Genomic DNA, 19956 nt, shown 5'->3' on the forward strand with positions numbered 1-19956 from the left:
TTTCATCAAAGTTCATTCTTCATTAATCTAGGTGATTCTTGCTGTAATACCATTGATATTGCATATAGCCACCATAGAAGTGATGATATACAGTGCTATAGAGAAATTAACATCATACAATTGAATTTATTGGCTATTCTCACCCAAAATCAAATCCCCTTGAGGTACACATTGGAATTCCCCATCCTTTCGCATTACCTGCCAAGGGCACCCAGGTCCTTGAGCAAAAGCAGTCCCATGAATGGGCATTTGCCCAGGAATAACCCAGACTGTCTTCCCCAGAATGTTTATGTGCACTACAGGGACTTCATCCCCACCTACAGCATGTAAAAGTTTTGATCGCACAGGGCCAGCTCGAGTGACAGATCCCCCCTATGTTGTCTAACCAGGTGGCTTTTACTGAATGTGCATCCCAATGTTTAAATGTCCCATTACCCATTGCTCTCAGTGTTGTCTTTAGCAGTCCATTGTATCGTTCAATTTTCCCAGAGGCTGGTGCATGATAGGGGATGTGATAGACCCACTCAATGCCATGCTCTTTGGCCCAGGTATCTATAAGGGTGTTTCGGAAATGAGTCCCGTTGTCTGACTCAATTCTTTCTGGGGTGCCATGTTGCCATAGGACTTGCTTTTCAAGGCCCAAGATAGTGTTCCAGGTGGTGGCATGGGGCACGGGATATGTTTCCAGCTACCCGGTGGTTGCTTCTACCATGGTGAGCACATAGCGCTTACCGTGTCGGGTTTGTGAGAGTGTGATATAACCAATCTGCCAGGCCTCCCCATATTTATATTTCAACCATCATCCTCCATACCACAGAGGCTTTAACTACTTGGTTTGTTTGATTGCAGCACATGTTTCACATTCATGGATAACCTGTGCAATAGCATCCATGGTCAAGTCCACCCCTCGATCACAAGCCCATCTATATGTTGCATCTCTTCCTTGATGGTCTGAGGTGTCATGGGCCCACCGAGCTATAAATAATTCACCCTTATGTTACCAGTCCAGATCCACCTGAGCCACTTCGATCTTAGCAGCCTGGTCCACCTGCTGGTTGTTTTGATGTTCTTCAGCGGCCTGACTCTTGGGTACGTGAGCATCTATGTGACGTACTTTTACAACCAGGTTCTCTACCCGGGCAGCAATATCTTGCCACAATGCAGCAGCCCAGATGGGTTTACCTCTGCGCTGCCAGTTGTTCTGCTTCCACTGTTGCAACCAGCCCCACAGGGCATTTGCCACCATCCATGAGTCAGTATAGAGATAAAGTACTGGCCATTTTTCTCGTTCAGCAATGTCCAAGGCCAGCTGGATGGCTTTCACCTCTGCAAACTGGCTCGATTCACCTTCTCCTTCAGCAGTTTCTGCAACTTGGTGTATAGGACTCCATACAGCAGCTTTCCACCTCCGATGCTTTCCCACAAGGCGACAGGACCCATCCGTGAACAGGGCATATTGCTTCTCATTTTCTGGCAGTTTGTTATACAGTGGGGCCTCTTCAGCACGCGTCACCTCCTCCTCTGGGGATATTCCAAAATCTTTGCCTTCTGACCAGTTCGTGATCACCTCCAAGATTCCTGGGTGACTGGGGTTTCCTATTCGGGCCCGTTGTGTGATCAGTGCGACCCACTTACTCCACGTAGCATCGGTTGCATGACGTGTAGAGGGGACGCTCCCTTTGAACATCCAGCCCAGCACCGGCAGTCGGGGTGCCAGGAGGAGCTGTGCTTCAGTACCAAGCACTTCCGAAGCAGCTCGAATCCCTTCATATGCTGCCAATATCTCCTTCTCAGTTGGAGTGTAGCGGGCCTCGGATCCTCTGTATCCCCGACTCCAGAACCCTAAGGGTCGACCTCGAGTCTCCCCTGGTGCTTTCTGCCAGAGGCTCCAGGTAGGGCCATTCTCCCCGGCTGCGGTGTAGAGCACATTCTTCACATCTTGTCCTGCCCGGACTGGCCCAAGGGCTACTGCCTGAACTACCTCTTGTTTAATTTGTTCAAAGGCTTGTTGTTGCTCAGGGCCCCATCTGAAGTCATTCTTCTTCCAAGTCACTTGATAGAGAGGGCTTACGATCTGACTGTAATTTGGAATATGCATTCTCCAAAAACCCACAACGCCTAAAAATGCTTGTGTTTCCTTTTTGCTAGTTGGTGGGGACATGGCTGTTATTTTGTTGATCACATCCGTTGGGATCTGACAACATCCATCTTGCCATTTTATTCCTAAAAACTGGATCTCCTGTGCAGGTCCCTTGACCTTACTTTGTTTTATGGCAAAACCGGCCTTCAGAAGGATTTGAATTATTTTTTTCCCTTTCTCAAAAGCTTCTTCTGCTCTGCTGCCCCACACGATGATGTCATCAATGTATTGCAGGTGTTCTGGAGCCTCACCCTGTTCCAGTGCGGTGTGGATCAGTCCATGGCAAATGGTAGGGCTGTGTTTCCACCCCTGGGGCAGTCAGTTCCAGGTGTACTGGACGCCCCTCCAAGTGAAAGCAAACTGTGGCCTGCACTCTGCTGCCAAAGGGATTGAGAAGAACGCATTAGCGATATCAATTGTGGCGTACCACTTGGCTGCCTTTGACTCCAGTCGTATTGAAGTTCTAGCATGTCCAGCACGGCAGCACTCAGTGGCGGCGTGACTTCGTTCAGGCCACGGTAGTCTACTGTTAATCTCCACTCTCCATTAGACTTTCGCACTGGCCATATGGGACTGTTAAAGGGTGAGCGAGTCTTGCTGATCAACCCTTGGCTCTCCAGTCGACTAATCACCTTATGGATGGGGATCAGGGAGCCTCGGCTGGTGCGATATTGTCGCCGGTGCACTGTTGTGGTAGCAATCAGCACCTGTTGTTCTTTGACCCTCAGCAGCCCCACAAGAGAAGGGTCCTCTGAGAGACCGGGCAAGGTGGACAGCTGTTTAATTTCCTCCGTCTCCAAGGCACCTATACCAAAAGCCCACCGGTACCCTTTTGGGAACTTGAAATACTCTCTCCTGAGGTAGTCTATGCCAAGGATGCACAGAGCCTCTGGGCCAGTCACAATGGAGTGCTTCTGCCACTCATTCCCGGTTAGACTCACTTCGGCCTCCAATACAGTTAACTCTTGGGATCCCCCTGTCACTCCAGAAATACAAATACGGGTTCTGCCCCTTTACAGCTTGATGGCATCAGGGTGCACTGTGCACCAGTGTCTACGAGAGCCTTATACTCCTGTGGCTCTGATGTGCCAGGCCATCGAATCCACACAGTCTAATATGATTCTATGATTCTAATAAACCTGGTTGTCCCTTTCCTCCACCTGGCCGGAGGCAGGGCCCCTCTGGTTCTGGTCATAGTATTCGTTACTCACTTCTTGTAAATACATGTCAGAAGTCCCTTCACTAAGATCAGAAGTGAGATCAGCTCTTCTACTCTATCCAGGGAACTGCCCACTGGAGACTGGAACAGCAGTTTTCCTGGAAGAACCCCCTTGTGTGACTGTTTTTCCTTCCAACTCACATACCCATGCCTCTAGGGTCGAGGTAGATTTTCCATCCCACTTCCTCCATGGTCATGGAGGTAAAACCACAGGGCGCCCTGTGGTGTCTACTCTCTATATCCTCTCTCTTGAGCAGAGGAATGCTTACTCTTAATAGCTGAGGTACTGGTCCATACAGGTGGGGAGTAGGACCTATCCTCTTTGAGTTGCTGGACCTCCTGGGACAGTTTCTCACAGCCAAAATGAGGGAGGAAAAGAGACTTTCTTTGTATTGCTGGAGTTGGCCAGCCAATTCATCTACTATTGGTTCCCCTCCATCTTTCCAGGTTAGTATTGCCAATGAGTTGGCATACGGGGGTGGTTCGCTCCTTACAAACTTCTGCCACATGGGTCGTGTGCACTTGACTTCATCTGGATCTTTGGATAACTGCTTACTCATCATAAATCATTTCCAGCATGGCTAATTCCTTCCGGTACTGGATACCTCTCTCCATGGTGGTCCACTTACCTGGGTGATATATAACATCTTCCTTGAAGGGATACCTTTCCTTCACGCCTGAAGGAAATTGCTTTGTCATTGTCCCCTTCCCTAGAAAGGGATCCCAGCTGCTTGGCTTCCCTATCATCTAATTCCAGGCTACTGGCCCCATTATGCGAGCATTGAAGCAGCCAGGTGACAATGTGCTCACCTGGAAAATGGCTGAAATTTTTCGCACATCTTGCAGCTCACTCAGGGATAGGGATCAGGTAGTTGCCATCTCCTTTATGAGTTCTTCCTCTTCCTCTTCTTGTGAAGGCCCTGCTTTTTCATCATCCCTTACTAAATGAGTTGACTTTTGCTTCCAAGATTTCTTTTTGCATATAGGGGCAATACCTGATACGAGCACAGGTTGGTTCTCTGGTTCAGCTGCAGTGCCTGCCGCCAGGATTTGAGTAGCTGCAGTGCGTGTCGCGGGGGTTGGAGTAGCCGCGTGCCCGTCGCAGGGGTTGGAGTAGCTGCAATGCCTGTCATTTTGTCATCAGATCCAGGGACCTTCTCTTCTCCTTGAGGGTTCTGAATAGTGTTGAAGAGGGCTCGGTAGGCATGGGCCAGGGCCCAGCACGTTGCAGTGATTCATGTCTCTCTGGAGTTGCAAGGGTGACAGCATACTTTTTCCAAATACTTTATTAGTTTTTCAGGATTCTGCACTTGTTCAGGGTTGATGTTCCAAAACACTGGAGGTGACCACTATCCTAGGCACTTGCCCATGCTATCCCACACACCCTGCCACTCATAACTATCCAGCCTCAGGGCACATCTCTGGGTGGCATTCTTAGAATCATAGAGTCATAGAATCATAGAGTCATAGAATCATAGAATCATTAAGGTTGGAAAAGACCTCTAAGATCATCGAGTCCAACTGTCAACCCAACACCACCATGCCCGCTAAGCCATGTCCCTAAGCGCCTCATCTACACATCTTTTAAATACTTCCAGGGATGGTGACTCAACCACTTCCCTGGGCAGCCTGTTCCAAGGCCTGACCACTCTTTCAGGAAAGAAATTTCTCCTAATGTCCAGTCTAAACCTCCCTTGGTGCAACTTGAGACCATTTCCTCTTATCCTATCGCTTGTTACTTGGGAGAAGAGACCAACACCCACCTCACTACAACCTCCTTTCAGGTAGTTGTAGAGCACAATAAGGTCTCCCCTGAGTCTTCTCTTCTGCAGACTAAACAACCCCAGTTCCCTCAGCCACTCCTCATAAGACTTGTGTTCCAGGCCCTTCACCAGCTTTGTTGCCCCTCTCTGGACATGCTCCAGTACCTCAATGTCCTTCTTATAGTGGGCCCAAAACTGAACACAGTATTCGAGTTGTGACCTCACCAGTGCCGAGTACAGGGGCACAATCACCTCCTTACTCCTGCTGGCCACACTATTTCTGATACGGGCCAGGATGCCATTGGCCTTGTTGGCCACCTAGGCACACTGCCGGCTCATGTTCAGTCAACTGTCGACCAACACCCTCAGGTCCTTTTCCTCTGGGCAGCTTTCCAGCCACTCTTGCCCAAGCCTGTAGCATTGCCTGGGGTTGTTGTGGCCGAAGTGCAGGATCCGGCCCTTGACCTTGTTGAACCTCATACAGTTGGCCTCGGCCCATCGATCCAGCCTGTCCAGGTCCCTCTGCAGAGCTTTCCTACCCTCCAGCAGATCAACACTCCCGCCCAACGTAGTGTCGTCTGCAAACTTACTGAGGGAGCACTCGATCCCCTCATCCAGATCGTTGATAAAGATATTGAACAGGACCGGCCCCAAAACTGAGCCCTGGGGAACACCGTTCGTGACCGGCCGCCAACTGGATTTAACTCCGTTGACCACAACTCTCTGGGCTCGGCCGTCCAGCCAGTTTTTTACCCAACGAAGAGTGTACCTGTCTAAGCCGTGAGCCACCAGCTTCTCTAGGAGAATGCCGTGGGAGACAGTGTCAAAGGCTTTACTGAAGTCCAGGTAGACCACATCCACAGCCTTTCCCTCATCCACTAGACGGGTCACCTGGTCATAGAAGGAGATCAGGTTGGTCAAGCAGGACCTGCCTTCCATGAACCCGTGCTGACTGGGCAATTCTTAAATAGTTATTTAACCTTAAACAAGACCTGAAACACATTCAGGAGTAGGAGCAACAGGAACATGCTAGTTTGAACATCCGAACGCATCGTGGTTTAGCCCCAGCCAGCAACTAAGCCCCACACAGCCGCTCACTCACTCCTTCCCCAGCAGGATGAGAGAATCAGAGGAGTAAAATTGAGAAAATACGTGGGTTGAGATAAAGACAGTTCAATAAGTAAAGCAAAAGCTGCACACACAAGCAAAGCAAAACAAGGAATTCATTCACTACTTCCCATTGGCAGGCAGGTGTTCAGCCACCTCCAGGAAAGCAGGGCTGCATCACTCTCCAATTGTTACTTGGGAAGACAAATGCCATCACCCTGGAAGTCCCCCCCTTCTGTCTTGTTCCCCCAGCTTTATATGCTGAGCATGACGTTGTATGATATGGAATATCCCTTCTTTGGGGTCAACTGTCCAGCTGTGTCCCTTCCCAGCTGCTTTTGCACCCCCAGCCTACTCGCTGGTGGGGTGGTGTGAGAACCAGAAAAGGCCTTGACTCTATGTAAGCACTGCTCAGCAATAACGGAAACATCTCTCTGTTACCAACACTGTTTTCAGCACAAATCCAAAACATAGCCCCATACTAGCTACTATAAAGAAAATTAACTCTATCCCAGCCCAAACCATCACATAAGGATATTCAAAATTCTCAAGAGCTATTGTAACTAGCCTGGAGGAGAAAGGGAAGGTGAAGGAAGGTGTCTCCCCCATAAATTGTCTCTCTGAAGAGAAAAGGTAAAGTGTAATTATTAATAGTTTCTGAGAGATGGCTCCTGAAGTACAGACATGACGGCAATGCTGAGTACAAATACAAGATCACTCTCATGACCAGCCATTTTATCATATCATGAGCCAGTGCCACAAAGTACAGTAAAATTATAACCTTGACCCAGCTCCCAGAGGTGATAAAAAGCACAACAGGCAGCACATAATGCAAGTAAGGTGTTACATAACAGAAGTCTGAGAACAAGCACAACAACTCTGAGAGCAAATGAATCAACATTGTGACCAGTGACTATCAAACTAATATAATGAATGTTTGTAACAAATTTGTTCTAACGCATTCTAGTCAGATTTGTCATTATCTCAGCCTGTCGAGCCCCATGTTGGGCACCAAAAGGACTGTTGTGGTTTAATCCAGCAGGCAGCTAAACACCACACAGCCATTCGCTCACCTCCCCTGCCTCAGTGGGACTGGGGATAGAATCAGGGGAAAAAAAAAAAAACCCTAAGATTCATGAGTTGAGATAAAGACAGTTTAATAGTGTAGAAAAGGAAGGGAAAATAATAATAATAACAACAACAACAACAATAATAATAGATTATACAAAATAAGTGATGCACAATGCAATTGCTCACCACCCGCTGACGAATGCCCAGCCAGTTCCTGAGCAGTGGCCCCCTCGCCAGCTTTCCCCTAGTTTATATACTGAGCATGACATCATATGGTATGGAATATCGCTTTGGCCATTTTGGATCAGCTGTCCTGGCTGTGCCCCCTCCCAGCTTCTTGTGCATCTCCAGCCTTCTCAGTTGGTAGAGCATGAGAAGCTGAAAAGTCCTTGACTTAATGTAAGCACTACTTAGCAACAACTAAAACATCAGTGTGTTATCAACATTATTCTCATACTAAATCCAAAACACAGCACTATACTAGCTAATAGGAAGAAAATCACCTCAGCCAAAACCAGGACACCAGAATATGTCATTAAGCTATGAAAACCTTTCCGCCAGATGTTATGGGTGATAATATGTTTACACTGTTTCAAAGCAAGACTGGAGAAATTTATCGAAAAGAAATTCACTAAGGATTGCTAAACACAGAAGGGATATCTCCAACTCATGATCTCCCTGAATTACAGTTCGTTGGAGGCTGGGCAAATACTCAGGGGAAGTATTGTATATACTTGCTCTGGGTCTATGTTTTTCTTGAGAAATTATTTTTTGGCCATCACTGGGGATGGGATACTGGGATAGGGGGATCTTCAACCAGACCTTGTTTATCTGTTCATATGTCCTCATGTCTGTTTCAGTTTTTCTTACTTTTTCTACATTGCAATTCTATTCCTCCTTTATTCAATTTTTTACAAGTTTAACTTGGTGATGAGTCTCATTATATGTCATTGCCATTGTCCTTTATCTGCTATGAAACCTGCAGGGCTCATAAAAGTTTATTTGTATGACTTAGAGACATTCTCTTTGCTGGATGACATGTTGTGCAGAAGAACCTGACTCTTACTGTATTACATGTAAGTGATCTCATTGCTGTCATGAAGTTGACAGAGTATTCATGCCTTGACACTAGAATACAACAGTAGCTGCTGTTACAGCCTATGTGCTTCACTAGAAATTATGCTTCTTTCAGGCAATTTTTTTGTAAACTGTGTAAATCTATTGTGCACAATGTTCTATTTCTTGAGATATTGGATTTTCTTTCTATCCAATCACTCATTACAAATCCTTACACAAGTTTGAAATAATGTGCACTCAGTCTGCACATGCAGAATTCTCTGCTCTCTTCTGGTATATACATTTGTAAATTAGCAATTTTATCTGCCAGCCCAAATATCTACATGTAAAATGACCTATTTATGCATTTTCATTTGCAAAATAATTCTTCAAATCTACATATGTTCTATTGAATGATAGGTAATAATAACTTCACTTGCATCATAAGCTAAGCAGAAAACCAGAAAATGACAGGGGATTTTCTCATTACCATTGAGAACAGCTGCCTACAGGAGAAGGAAGAGAATGCTTTCACTTGCTCCCCTAACAACATTTTCACAAAATATGGCTACAGATATAACTAGTAAAATGCTGTATTTATACATCATAATTGCAGTTTCAAATATTTTAGACTTTTTTTCTTCCATTTCCCTCTGCTAAACAGATAGAGTCTAAATTTTGGGTCAAAGCATGGTTTTGTTCCGGTGTTTTCTTTTTTTTTTTTTCCTCCAAATGTAATACAAGAAAACAAAATCAAACTGATCTTGACTTGATAGGGATAGCAGAATTTGCCACGCACGCAAGCTAGTCATAAGAGAGAAAATAACAAATAACTGTCCCCTGCAATTTTTCAAACAGTGAAACTGTACATGGAGAGATAAAAGAAATAATTACTTGAAGAACAGCTACTCAGAAAGCGTTTTTAACAATGTATGGATTTGTCATTAATTCCTAACTGCTGTCAGTATAAATGTTTTCTCAGAAAGTGGCTATATTTAAAGGGAATTCATGTTTTTTTAGTTTTTCCTAGTTAAGAAAGGTATTTCTCAGTGTTGACCTGGTTTGTTGCACAGTAGAAAGAGGCACAAAGTTTCCCCTTCTCTAAGAGGTTTTTCCACAAGGAATACTTCACACTTGCATATGTGTAAGTAGAAAATTACAGTAGATTGAGCTTATATTGTTTTGGTTCTGTACTGTTGTGGTTTAGCCCGGCAGGCAGCCAAACCCCACGCAGCCGCTTGCTCATTCCACCCCTCCCGGTGGGACGGGGAGAGAATAGGAAGGGTAAGAGTGAGAAAAACTCGTGGGTTGAGATAAAGACAGTTTAATAGAACAGAAAAGGGAAAATAATGATGATGATGATGATGATGATGATAATAATAATAATAATAATGATAATAATGATGATGATAGAATATACAAAATGAGTGATGCACAATGCAATTGCTCACCACTCACGCTGACCAATCACCAAGTAGCAGTCGCTACTTCCTGCATCACGCCTCCCATTCTTATACTGAGCATGACGTCACGTGGTATGGAATAGCCAGTTGGCCAGCTGGGCCAGCTGTCCCAGCTATGCTCCTTCTTCCCAGCCTCTGCTTGGTAGGGCATGGAAGCTGTCCTTGGCAGGGCACTTAGCAACAACTGAAAACATCAGTGTGTTATCAACATTCTTCTCATACTAAATCCAAAACACAGCACTAGGAAGAAATTTAACTCTATCCCGGCCGAAACCAGGACATATACAAATGTTCTTTGTACAGAACATTTAGCCATCTCAGAAAGAGGCAACCCTGGTTTGATTTTATTAATTATGCAAATGAGGCACAGCTATGAATAGCACACCTGAAAGTGGACAGGCGATCAGCAGAACTATTTCAGCAGTGAGGGATCTGCCCTGGCTTAGGAATAGTCTGTGATGCCTGTTGTTGGCACTGGGTTCACCATGATGGGATACTAATGTTCTCAGACGCAGGGAAAATGTCCAGGTAGTCTAGGAGATAACGTAGTTTCAGGTTTGTTTTATGCCATGAGGAATTAAACATTAAGAGTTTTCTTTCAGAGGAGAGGATCTTACTCACTGATGTATAGAGCAAACCTGTGCCTGTCAATTTATGTGGCAAGAGGCACTGATCCTTCTTTCATTAGAGTACAAAATCATTCAGTAATCAATTACTACAGAAATATTTAAATACTTTAAAGTCCTATCTGAGAGAATGTCACCTGCACATTTGTGTAAAATGTACAAGACTGGATGCTTTTAGGAGCTTGTGGGAGACCATCTCTGGGTGTGCAAGTGAAACGCAGATGATAAGCAATCTCAGAAAAACAGCTGTATGTAAATTTGTCTTATATTTCTGAGAATGTTCAAAGGCATAGGGTAAATGTACAGGTTATAAAAAATATCTACATGAAAGATTGTTTCTGCTTCCCCTACAGTCATTCTGCGTAGGTCCAGTATAGCTCGCAATCGTGTGGGTTTTTCTCATGAGGTAATTCAAAAAACAGTTAGTGCTAACTTGCCATCAGTGAGGTTTTACTGTAGCAGAAAGGAAACTAAATGGTTTTCTCTTTCCATAAGAGCCAGACTTCCCCCTACAACACAAGCAATATACTCAGTATGATGCCATGCCAATCCCAGAAGTGAACTATTTATTTGCTACACTATATCTTCTAACTGGTTTCAGGTTTTCAGATGAAATGTTGTTTTTCGAGAGCCTGGCAATCATTTTAAAGCTACACTGTTAGTTCTCACAAGACAGACTACAAGTGAAGACGCAGAGCTAGAAAAAAAAAATCAAAAAGTATTTTCTGCACTTTGGGGGCTGGATGAATGAAGAGAAACTTGAATACATACAGATAAAATGAAACCATTATAAAAGCAGCTAAAGCAATTCTTCTTTCTTCCATGCAAATAATTTTTCCAAATCCTTTTAAAAAACTTCAGGGTTGCCAATTTTTATTTTTACCGCTTTCACACACTTGCAAATGTAAAGTACACAATAAAAGGGAAAATCCACTGGAGAGAGATAAAACAGAGGAAAAACTATTTTTCTTCTGAGAAGCACAGCTAGTTGAAACATGGTTTCCAGTTGGTGCCTTACCCCCTTCCCTTACTGCAGAAACTCCGGCTCTCACTTACAACCTGCTGCCACTACAGCCCTTCCAGTATTTGTCCTCCTTTCCCTGTCCCTTCCCTGCCCCACGTGTCCAATATTTCCTCCCATAGGTCTGAAGATTACAACTGAAAAATGCTCACGCCAAGTACCTCCCCATACCTGCACATGCACTGTAACAAGCAAAGCAGATGTCCACAAGGCTCACGCTTCAGCCTTTTCTTCCATGGGGTGTCGATCTGGGACTCTTCCCCCTACCCACCACTGACTTCAACAAAACCTGTAGAAATTTGAATCTTTCAGGTGTCTGCCCTGTTGCATTTGATTCAAACTGGTGAGCTCCAGGTTACTGGAGGAATAAGGGGGAGGAAAAGCAACAAATTCTGTACAATTGTTTTCTTAGACATACACATGTGGGCACTGGTGCACAGCATATATAGCACAGTGGGTCGTAAGGTAGCACCTCATGAACCATTTAACGGTGTTCAGACACTTCTTAAATGTCTATTTCTGTATAACACAGAGACCCAGCAATGTAGAGACTGAACATGCTGACTGTATTTTTCCTCAAAAATGCCTATAAAGTGATATTATATGACATTTTAATGACAAACACTAGATCATTGTATAGAAAATTCTGGGCACCTGCTGCTCCATTCCTCCAATGCTGGTCAACAGAACTGCCTCCTGTTTCTTCTTTTGGGGGGCCAATATATTTAAGAATTAAAATTTGACTTTTAAATTCCCCAGATTGAGATTTATATCTATACTTTTTGATTTGAAGTTAAGTGTAAGCACAGGAAGGTCCCTATTTTGTAGATCCAGCATGGACCTGCTGTTCTCCTCTGAGAACAGCAGATTTTGTGATATATGATCATTCAAGTCATCTATTAAACATATTCTAGGGAGACAGTTACTGCTGCTGCAGTGCCTATTGGGCAAGGGGTTCCTCAATAATAAGAATAGATTGGTCTATTACAATCAAACCTAATTTCCCCTCTCTCTTATCAGCATAGGACAAGAATAATTGTGACAAATACTATTTTCTATTTTTTTCTTCTAAATTTGATGGTGAGGTACACTGCCATGTTCAGTTTTGATGTCACATTTTATAAAATTTTGCTGTTATGGGGGCAATGTATAGGCAATGTGCTTTAGAGAGTAAAAGAATGATTTTTTATTTTCACCTTGTAAGGTCAGTAAAATATTGTAATTAAAAACCCGTGAAGATCACAGAAGACAGCATTACATAAAAACAACCTATAAAAGCGGTAGAAGAAAAGCTCTATGTCCCACTGCAGTAGAATCGGTGCCTATTTGCCCCTTTTCTAATGATACTAGAGCTTACCAAAAGGTCAGGATATGTCTACTTGTGCTTGTGAGCCTGTTTCATAAGTATCTGTCTTTGACTTAAATTTTGATGAAATATTTTTTACTTGTGATATATATCTGCTTAGCTATATGCCAAACTTCCCAATACCTAAAATATCTACAACCTCTATATACATCTACATAATATGCTCAGTCTCCCTTGGGGGAAGTGAACCCCTAAATTGGACCAATGTTGCACGTTTAAGATAGCTATCATTCCAGAATTGCACTGGGAGTTTTCTAGAGTTTAAACAAAGAACTTGGATTCCCTTGGCAAATTGTGTCAGAGAAGTGCAATGGTTCACAGCGCTTAAAGTGCACAGCACTCTCCTCTCGACTCAGTGGCGAGCAGTTTCAGCAGTGCGAGGAGCACCACAGCATCTTCCAAGAGCCGCTAAGCAACCTCCATTTGACTTCAAGCAGATGTTTTCATCAAGAGCAATAACCTACACTGCTTACAAAATTGATTTGAAATGGTATGAGATGGACTTAGAAAATTTCAACCCCACTAAACAAAATTCAGAACCTGGGCCAGTTTGTTCTCAGACTGCTACACTTAGAAGACAGAGACAACTGTGTAATAGCAAGGCAACTTGAGGTTTATGCACTTTTTAAAGCACCTTGTTGTCGTGCTTACAATATCAGCACAGTGCTGTCATGCTCACAGTTCATCCCGATCTAATCATACTCAGACAATCTGCTACATAATACTCCTGGGGTTACCTCTGTATCAGTCTTCCTCATTGTTTAAAACACCGTGTAGAGTGGATTTCTCCAGGGAAAGTGCAACATGGGGAAGAGAAGGAAGAAAATAATTTAGAACCTATACATATTGTTCTAGCTGAAATTAATAAAATGCGAGACATAATGTTCAGCTGCATATCCACAGGAGCTGTTTCTACTATGAAATGAAATTGAATCAATAAGCCACAACAGTCAAACAATTGCTAGGAAATAAACAGACATGTTAATAATAGATCTAAGCATCTTTCAGATCTCCTGATTTCTTAAATATACCTAAGTTACCAAACAGAATGGGTCCTTCAGTTGAGAGCTGAAAAACCTTTACAAGGACATCAAGTTCATTCCTCATTTTTCAAGTTTCCTTTGGAAGGAATTGTGGTTTTCTTTTTGTCTCTCAAGGTTACAAACTAGAACTCAGTAAATTCAAATGTTTTTCCAAATTGTGCAGAAAAGAAGTAGCTACTCCATAAGATTTCATATCATTCTTGGCATTACTTGCACAGTTTCTCAAGCTTTCAAGTCAAAGGTGACTTATTATCTACTTTGTTTAAAATATGAGTTTGATTGTCTACTTTGAAATAACAGAGGTACCATTGTGCATTACAGTGTGTTTTGTTTGTGTGCTCTCTGTTATGTTCCTTTCAGTAGAGTAATCCAAACCAAACCTTTGGAAGGAGGGGAGATTTGGTGAAACTGCTTTGAGGAAAAGTTTTTGAAACAGTGCAGCAAACAGAAGAATCCCAGCCTGAAGCTGGGAAACTGCAGCTTGTTCAGAGACAGATAAGCCAATGAGAGGAGCAGGGCATGAAAAAATAAGCCTCCACAGATTGGAAATAATTGCTTCTAGGGACAAAATACAAAGCCATTTGGAAAGTCATGAGTTAACAAAAAGCAAGGATCCACCTTCGCAAATACACAGTAGGTAGGTGAAGAACTAATGTGTAAGCATTTCTTATATCTATTCTGTCCATCCTAGTACTTTTAAACTTTCTTCATGTCAAAACTTACCTAATAACTTACCTTGTTGATATAGTAATGAAACACTGTTTTCTTTAATTTAAAGGCCTTTCCTTCTTTAGGGAGTGTGGCATCAGGAAGTCTCAGCAGATCCTCCTCAAGTTCTACACAACTTACATTGCCCATCACAATATTTTTATTATTTTTCTGAGGAAATTAATTTTTACACAAAATACATTTATTTTTGGTTAGGAAAAAATTCTAAGTGAAACTGAACCCTGCACCTGCCCCTTCTTAAGCTATAGGTCACTAATGTGGGTAGACAAAAATAGGGGGGCATAAAGAAGTGTAAGCATACAGATGTATGCCATTTTTATTTCATAAGAAAAATCTAAATTCTCTTAATTCTGAAAAGGATTTGCATAACATTTTTGTATTTCATACTTCATACTTAGTTTTTATATAATATAATGTCATCTTCCCTCATGTTTCTTTGATTCCTTATAACTGGGTTCAAATAATTGAAAAATATCCCTTCTTTTTTCCCCCTTCCTCCTGCCCCAAAGGTAAGACTATTTAAATTAATGAGGTATTCTTGCACAGTTATAAAATATTTCTATTATACCTCACAATATCTGATCTATGAACAGAGCAAGAAAATTAAAATGTGATTATCTTAGACTCTAAGGATTAAACCTTTGAATTTTGAGAGAATCTGCCTTCACTTTTGGCTAGACTGGGCTATCACATACTATTTACAGAGAGACAGAATATGAAGCATCCACAGGCCTGCAAAGGAATTATATGAAAAATATTTGCAGCTTATTTTCAGGTTTTCCTGCAACTCTGAAGCACCCAAAGACCTTGGCATGTTTTAAAAACAAGCAGTATTATATTTCTTAGGGGCCTGTCCTCCCTTATTTTTAAGGGAGATTATTCCCTACTTTGTCCTTAACAAGCTAGCTCCCTCAGGTTTTATATATATTCAATATATATATTCTATATATATTAAGCAAATTTAGATTTGCTTAATCTACTGATGAAACTTTTCCTTTTCTTCACCTTTAGAAGAAGAGGAATAAATATGGCCTCACTGTCTCTAATAGACTGTCAGAATTTGGAATTGAAACAAATGGGATCTCCAGGAGTCTAAAAAGCTGAGCCAGGGATTCAGACTGCTGATAGCAGGAGGAACTATCAGTATCTTTGGCAGAAAAGCTGAAATACTATTCTATTCCTTTTGATGGGAATAAGCATTAAACATATGGTAGAAATATGCTGTGTCTTTTAATCTTCAGAAAACATGGGATTAATTTTTTTCTCTCCCTTAGCGCAGTTACTTAGGGAAAGCCTGCTATTGACTGCTTGTCAAAGGGTGGAGTAAAACATTCAAGGAAACCAAATCAGAATGTTATAGCAGAAGGCTAAATACCCCAAAATGGGGATTCTCAGTTTACTTATTGACTAGAATAATACAGTTGTATTTCTATTGTTTTTTTTTTTTTCAGTTGAAATCTGATCTTGACAAATATCCTTCTCTGAACCCCTCTAATAATTTCCCTATGCTAGAAGTACAATTCTGCAGTCCTTGCTTTTGTGGGAAGCAAACGAGTAGATTGTCCCTGTGAATCTAGACTGGGTATGGGCCCTGTTTCTGCTGTGACTTACTTTCCTCTTTTCTCATATGTTTGAAATCAAGTGTACCTTTGATCTGTCTCTAGTTTTACACAATTAAAGTGTCACTAAAAATACTGTTTTCCATTGACGAAATTGATGAAGAAGGGTAATCAAGCCTCCAGCATTACTTTCAGATACTAAATTGAGTCTGCCAGCACAGCAGCTGGAAAGCTTTTGGTTTTATATGTGAGCATATTCAGTATAGAAAGCACTGAAGAAGAATAAATATGGAATACCAAGGCATCGATTTTTTTTTACCATAATCATACCTCAAGGATAGATTATTCTTGAGTTTTAAAGTGAAAATCCAATTTGAATGCTAGGTGGGAGCTGTGGAGACAGGAAAGGTGCAAAGCAGATGTACCAATATTTTTCTGCAGCAGATAAAGTGCAGAACTGACGCATAGACTCTTTATATACATCTAGGAGACTACACAATGGAAAGTGAATTGGAGAAGTAAGGAAAAGCTGATGGACTGTGACATTTCTTCTGTTTATGTGTCTATTTCATTGACACTTGACAGTTATTAAAGTTGTCCTCGTGTTTGAGGGAGTCATTTCCAATTGCCTGTACATGTAAAAGCTTTCAAGAGAAATACAGTGTATCACTCAAGAGTTCCACAATTTAAAGTTTTTCCTATTTAAACCTCTACTTTATACAAATTTGACAGCCAGAGCGAGAGAACAAGCCTTGAGTTGTTCTGCCATTTTCTATTACAGCATCTCTCCTGACTTTTTCTTATGCCCCAGATGCTACATCTTTACATAATGACAGTGAAAAACTGGCATAACATGGCTTTCACATTTCAAATTAGGTGATGTATTTACTTTCCCTTTGAAAGCACGTGCCTTATTTCAGGACATTTGTTGTCAATGCAAAGACAAAGATGCCTGTTCCAAAGTCAGTTGGGAGACAACATGGAAATAAATGATGAGAACTGACGTAAATGAGCAAATTACAGGTTTGGAAAATCTGGAAAAATAACACACACAAGGCAGATGACACTTCAGAAAATTGCCTCGTGTTGAAGAAAACTAATTCAAGAAACATGACTGCCTTCTCCCCACCAACCTATCCTCTTATGGATATAAGGTGTTAAGGTTTGGCTCTAAGTGAAAGTGATGACATTTAGATGCCATAATGTACTTTTTGGAATAGGGAGAAAATTCTGCTGATGCTTCTCCCAGACTGGATTTGTCCCACATGCTCCCAGATAGATCCTGTTGGCTTAAAAGACTTAAGAAATGCAGCTGCAGTTTCCATAATTCAGAATTGCATCAACTTAGTCTAAAACCTGAAGTGTTTGTGGCTGCTTGTGCCCCCTGCTATCCTGGAAAATGAATGTTACAGGTCTCCCCACACATTTTTCTGTTAAATAACAAAACACTGTGGCTTTAGAAACAAGAACAACAAACAGAAATGAAACACCCTGGAAATCCAAATCCTCTAACATCTCTCTTTTCCGGCAGCAGTGAGTTGGCCGTTTCCCTTTAGGGAACCACACCGTACTCATGTATTTTGAAACAACCCTATGTGAGAGTCAAGAATCAAGTAATCTTCTGGGCTGCTAGACTGTTAAAATCTACTGCCTGGACCTCATTCCTGTCAGTACGATCAAGTGTTCTTGTGGGTCTGTTATTTTGTTTGCCACCTTTAAATTCAGTAAGCTCTCTACATAGGGAACAGAATGTGGAAATGTATTTTGAAGCCCATATCGACAGATCTGTTAATTAAATGTCAATCATTCAGACCTGTTCAGCTAGACTCTACCACCAAGCCTAACAGAGTTTCCAGAGTTGGAACCTGGAATAAAAGCACATCAAGGAACAATAAAAAAACACACAATATCATTTTCATAACATTTTTCATAAAGAATCTAATTTTCGTAAGGTATTTAACTTTCCATTTCCCAGCAACTGAAATCAGTGGGAGATTTTCCTGAACAAGCCTAAGGAATAAGAACAGCACTATTCTCGGTGAACCCATTCATCTTCCTGTCTATCAGTATTTAGTTACGCAAAACCTGGCAGCAAAAAGTCAAAAAGTAAGAATTCTGTGTACAAGATATAGGGTTTCATATGAACTATGGAGCTATAGTTTGGGAATGATTAACTGACAAAATACAAGGATAGTAAGTGACAGAGTTGCCCATGTTTGCATATCCATGCGAAAGATGTGTATCACAGTGCATTTTTAAAGGTTAGCAAGAGCTGTGGGACAATGAAACTACAATGTAATGCTTTCAAATGCATTTGGACTGCCAAGGAGATAGATTAAGAAATATATCAGAATGACTGCTTACTCTGATGATGTCATTGTGTGAGATATCTTGGAGTCTTGGCAGAAAGGAAATAGATGAAATCTAAACCAATTTTTCAGACTATGGAGCTGAAGTTCACATAAGAAAATTAGTGTGACTAAGCTTGGCAGAAAGGAGAAGAAAAAGACAAAGTAGGTGCTCATACATAAAGGCAAAATACCAGAGAAATAACCCCACATATCCGTATGAGTAAGAGCTCTTTTCATTCCAAAGATAACCAGGTTGAGACATAAACTTTAGAATTAATACCACATAGGAATTTGAAAGACATTCACATTTCCAGATTTTGACCTGAATGTAAACTTTGTTTCCAGGTTTGTATCCAACACCTTGAGGGTAACAAAGGTCCCCTTTCCTTTCACAAGCAGCACCAATGAAATTAACACAGGCTGTTGAACCATTAGTGAAATGAAAAAGCTGGGGGGGTAACACAGAGTTTGATCAGTAGATTCATTTTTACATGTGGCAAATGTGAAATGGCTTTGCATCACACCTAACTGTGGAGAGAGGCAGAGTGTTTTGCAGGGAGTTGAAATGGAAGAAATATGTACATTTTCCTGAAAATAGCCTTCTAACTTCGCATACCTCTGTCATGTTTCCTTACCACATTTCTACTTTGATATCAAACACTGTACTTACAGGGAAGCATTAGGAAAAAGGTAGAATGTAGTTCAGAGGGGCATAGAACAAATATAGATAAGGTAGGTTGTAATTAAGGATTAAAATCTAGCTGTAAAACAAAGGCACTACATGGCATTAGAAATCATCCAGTCAAGTATGCTTCATGACAAATCACAAGCTTTCATTATAACTATTTACATGGAAGTACAATGTACAATAGCAGTATAAGGTATTCAGGGAAACCAGTTACTTAAAGGAAACCTTCATTAAATATAAACAATTCAAGTGAAAGAGTGAAAAATTGCCCAAAGTGGTACATGACTCTCCACTGCTATGTCCTGTTTGTTTCCAGGAAAATGTAACTGACGTAAGTGTCATACGATCTTACATTTGGTTCTTTTCACAACCACCACTTCTAAAAACTATGCTTAATCTCTTAAAAGCCTATATACCTCTGCAATGTAGATCCAAAAAGAGCTCAAATAAAACTAGAGTCAGATACATGTACAACAACACATCTGCAAATTTAGCAAAAAAAAAAAGAAAATCTGGGTTTCATACTGTGTTCATCACCATGAGCTCTACACCTGACAGCAGATACCTAGAATTCTTGCTACTGCTTTGAAAGCAGACATAGTCTATACCCATTTGGGTTGATTCAGTTCCCTTCCGGAATGGAAAATTGAATCAATCCTGAATCAGTTTTTAAGTGGCAAAATCTTCCGGGTACCTCTCAATGGTTTCCACTGACCAAACTTCACTTTGCCAGACTTTCCACCCAAATGCTGCA

The sequence above is a fragment of the Calonectris borealis genome, chromosome Z (assembly GCF_964195595.1).
Source record: "Calonectris borealis chromosome Z, bCalBor7.hap1.2, whole genome shotgun sequence".
NCBI classification, from domain to species: Eukaryota; Metazoa; Chordata; class Aves; order Procellariiformes; family Procellariidae; genus Calonectris; species Calonectris borealis.